This window comes from Odocoileus virginianus, chromosome 3, assembly GCF_023699985.2.
Source record: "Odocoileus virginianus isolate 20LAN1187 ecotype Illinois chromosome 3, Ovbor_1.2, whole genome shotgun sequence".
NCBI lineage: Eukaryota > Metazoa > Chordata > Mammalia > Artiodactyla > Cervidae > Odocoileus > Odocoileus virginianus.
The window spans coordinates 8,073,352-8,078,089 of NC_069676.1; positions in this window are offsets into that span (position 1 = coordinate 8,073,352).

A 4,738-nucleotide genomic window follows, 5' to 3' on the forward strand; every position below is an offset into this window, starting at 1 on the left:
CACTTATCTTATCTTCTGCCTCCATTATTCAAGAAAAAGGTGAAGTTGATTGTTTTGGGGTGAAACGTCCTATAGATGTCAATTAGGTCTAGCTGGTCCATTGTGTCCTTTAAAGTTTGCGTTTCCTTGTTCATTTTCTGTTTAGTTGGTCTATCCATTGTTGTGAGTGGGGTATTAAAGTCTCCTACTATTAGTGTGTTACTATTAATTTCCTCTTTCATACTCGTTAGCGTTTGCCTTATATATTGCGGTGCTGCTATGTTGGGTGCATATATATTTATAATTGTTATATCTTCTTCTTGGATTGATCCTTTGATCATTATGTAGTGCCCATCTTTGTCTCTTTTCACAGCCTTTATTTGAAAGTCTATTTTATCTGATATGAATATTGCGACTCCTGCTTTCTTTTGGTCTCCGTTTGTGTGGAATATTTTTTTCCAGCCCTTCACTTTCAGTCTGTATGTGTCCCTTGTTTTGAGGTGGGTCTCTTGTAGACAGCATATATAGGGGTCTTGTTTTTGTATCCATTCAGCCATTCTTTGTCTTTTGGTTGGGGCATTCAACCCATTTACATTTAAGGTAATTATTGATAGGTATGGTCCCGTTGCCATTTATTTTGTTGTTTGGGGTTCACGTTTATACCACCTTTCTGTGTTTCCTGTCTAGAGAAGATCCTTTAGTATTTGTTGAAGAGCTGGTTTGGTGGTGCTGAATTCTCTCAGCTTTTGCTTGTCTGTTAACCTTTTGAGTTCTCCTGCATATCTGAATGAGATCCTTGCTGGGTAGAGTAATCTAGGTTGTAGGTTATTTTCTTTCATTACTTTAAGTATGTCCTGCCATTCCCTTCTGGCCTGAAGGGTTTCTATTGATAAATCAGCTGTTATCCTTATGGGAATCCCTTTGTGTGTTATTTGTTGTTTCTCCCTTGCTGCTTTTAATATTTGTTCTTTGTGTTTGATCTTTGTTAATTTGATTAATATGTGTCTTGGGGTGTTTCGTCTTGGGTTTATCCTGTTTGGGACTCTCTGGGTTTCTTGGACTTGGATGGCTATTTCCCTCCCCATTTTAGGGAAGTTTTCAGCTATTATCTCCTCGAGTAACTTCTCATGGCCTTTCTTTTTATCTTCTTCTTCTGGGACTCCTATGATTTAAATGTTGGTGTGTTTCACATTGTCCCAGAGGTCCCTGAGGTTGTCTTCATTTTTTTTCTTTATTCTTTTTTCCTCTCTGCTTCATTTATTTCTACCATTTTATCTTCTAACTCACTTATCCTATCTTCTGTCTCTGTTATTCTACTCATGGTTCCCTCCTGAGTGTTTTTGATCTCATTTATTTCATTATTAATTTTTAATTGACTTTTTTTTAATTTCTTCTAGGTCCTTGTTAAACATTTCTTGCATCTTCTCAATCTTTGTCTCCAGGCTATTTATTTGTAACTCCATTTTGTTTTCAAGACTTTGGATCATTTTTATTATCATTATTTTAAATTCTTTTTCAGGTAGATTCCCTATTTCCTCCTCTTTTGTTTGACTTGGTGGGCTTTTTTCATGTTCCTTTACCTGTTGGGTATTTCTCTGCCTTTTCATCTTGTTTAGATTGCTGTGTCTGGAGTGGGCTTTCTGTATTCTTGTGGTCTGTGGTTCCTTTTTATTGTGGAGGTTTCACCCAGTGGGTGGGGTTGGACGATTGGTTTGTCAAGGTTTCCTGGTTAGGGAAGCTTGTGTCAGCATTCTGGTGCGTGGAATTGGATTTCTTCTCTCTGGAGTGCAATGGAGTGCCCAGTAATGAGTTTTGTGATGGGTCTATGTGTTAGGTGTGACTTTGGACAGCCTGTATGTTGACACTCAGATCTATGTTCCTGTGTTGCTAAAGAATTTGCGTGGTATGTCTTGTTCTGGAGCTTATTGGCTCTTGGGTGGTGGTTGGTTTTGGTACAGGTATGGAGGCTTTTGGATGGTCTCTTATTCCTTAATGTTCTGTGTAGTCAGGGGTTTTCTGATTTTCTCAGGTTTTGGGCTTAAGTCTCCTGCCTCTGGATTTCAGTTTTATTCTTCCAGTAGCCTCAAGACTTCTCCAACTATACAGCACTGATAATAAAACTTCTAGGTTAATGGTGAAAAGATTCTCCACCGTGAGAGACAACCAGAGAGGTTCACAGAGTTACATGAAGAATAGGAGAGGGAGGAAGGAGATAGAGGTGAGCAGGAGGAGAAAAAGGGGACTCAAGAGGAGAGAGACAGATGTACGCAGTTATCTGTTCCCAAAGTGTTCTCTGTAGCCCAGACACCCACAAAGATTCACACAGTTGGATTGGGAGGAGAAGGGGAAAGGAGGAAATACAGGTGTTCTGAGGTAGAAAACAGAGAGTCAAAAGTGGGAGAGTAATCACCACACTCCTGAATAGAAATGGGAACTGAATATTGGATTCTAAAATGTCCAAAATTTATATCACATACTGAAAAACAAAGATTAAAAATCTAGTGTAGAGGTTAGACTCTTTGAAATACAATATTTAAAAACAAAAACAAAAACACACAAAAAATTTAGAAATGGATATAAAGTTTGGTTTAAAAATAGGGTTTCTCTCTCTCTCTCTTTTTTTTTTTTGGCAAGGTTATAGTGAAATGAAAATGAAAACTAAGGAATAATAGAGGCATATTAGAGGACTTTAAAATAGGAGAGAAAAAAAAGAAAAAGAAAAAAAAAATTTTTTCCCTAATTAAAAAAATCATAAAAATATATGAAAATGAAAGTTGAGGAATAATGGGGGAGTAATAGGGAATTTTAAAAGAAAATAAAAGAAAAAATAAAAAATTAATAAAAGGAAAGAAAAAAAAATTTTTTTTTTAGTTAAAAAAAATATATATATATCTATCTAGGAATTTCTCTGGAGTTATTGCGGTCCGTGTAGGTTCAGTTCAATTTCAGATAGCTCCTCTTTCCAGCTTACACTTCTCGATATCTATAGGCCCCTTCCGGTGTAGTCGGTGTTACCTTCAGGGATTTTAATCTGTTGTACCGGTCCTTTCTGAAGCGGTTCCCTTTGTTTATTTGGCTTCTGTTTGCCGTCTCTTCCATGTCTAATTTCTGCCCTGACACAGGCGGGCGGAGGTGATCTCTTATTTAGGTTCGCTAGTTCAGTTTAGTCCTGCTACGGGGAGGGTGGGGCGCTGCAGACAGATACTGCTCTGTGTGGATAGCACTCACAGTGTTCCAGCCACACTGGGTTTGCCCCGCTCACGGGTGTCAGTGCTTTCCCCGTCTACACTGCTGAGGCTCCTGGATGCTCTGTATGAAGCGGGCCCTGCGTTGAGTGCGGTTCCAGTTTTCGGGTACTCCACAAAAGCGCAGATTCAGTTGCGCCTGCGTTTTGTGCCTTCCCCGGCCTGAGCAGTTCAGGCAGCCAGAGGCTTGGGCGCACTCTCCCCGGGTACGGCGCACCTTTTCCCTCAGCGTCGAGCAGCCCAGGCAGCCAGAGGCTTGGGCGCACTCTCCCCGGAAGCGGCGTGCCTTTTCCCTCCACGGCGAGCGGCTCAGGCAGCCAGAGGCTTGGGCGCAATCTCCCCGGGTCTCAGGAAGTCTTTAGATAGGAACCGGGGGCCTGTTTGCAGTGTGGGAGGGGGTGGCTTCTCAGGGGCTGAGTTTGCCCTTTTCCCCTCCCCCCTGCCTCCTACCTCCAGCGGGGGTGGGCCTGCTCTTCTCAGGAGTTTCTCAGTCCCTTTGTTTTGCAAACTGCCAGCAGTGTGTTCGGGCCGGTTAATTTTGACCCTTGCTATCCCACAGTTTAAAAAAGCTCCCTCCGATTGCTCTCAGGGTCTTTGGGCCGGTCTTTACCCTAAGCAATGCCGCCTGCTCCTCTCCGTTCCGCCCCTGCTTGTTGCTGGCAGGTACGGGTGTCTGGGGTACTTTTCTGCTGGGAGTTGCTTTTAGGCACGTCATCTGTGGGCCTTGTTTAATTTTTCCTCCCAGTTAGATTGCCGAAAACTTCCCCCAGTCCCGCCAGTGCGAGGGTTTCCTGGTGATTGGAAACTTCCTCTATTAAGACTCCCTTCCCGGGACGGGTCTCCGTCCGTAGCTCCTTTGACTCCCTTTTTATCTTTTATATTTTGTCCTACCTCCCTTCGAGGGAAATGGGCTGCTTTTCTGGGCACCTGATGTCCTTTGCTAGCGATCAGAAGTTGTTTTGTGAAATTTGCTCAGAGTTCAAATGTTCTTTGGATGAATTTGTAGGGGAGAAAGTGGTCTCCCCGTCCTATTCCTACGCCATCTTGGCTCCTCCTCTGCCTCCATTATTCTACTGTTGCTTCCCTCCAGAGTGTTTTTTATCTCATTTATTGCATTATTCATGTTTAATTGACTTTTTTATTTCTTCTAGGTCCTTGTGAAACATTTCTTGCATCTTCTCAATCCTTGTCTCTAGGCTATTTATCTGTAACTCCACTTTGTTTTCAAGATATTGGATCATTTTTATTATCATTATTCTAAATTCTTTTTCAGGTAGAGTCCCTATCTCCTCCTCTTTTGTTTGGCTTGGCGGGCATTTTTCATGTTCCTTTACCTGCTGGGTATTTCTATGCCTTTTCATCTTATTTAGATTGCTGTGTCTGGAGTGGGCTTTCTGTATTCTTGTGGTCTGTGGTTCCTTTTTATTGTGGAGGTTTCTCCCAGTGGGTGGGGTTGGACGATTGGCTTATCAGCGTTTCCTGGTTTAGGGAAGCTTGCCTCGTTGTTCTGGTGG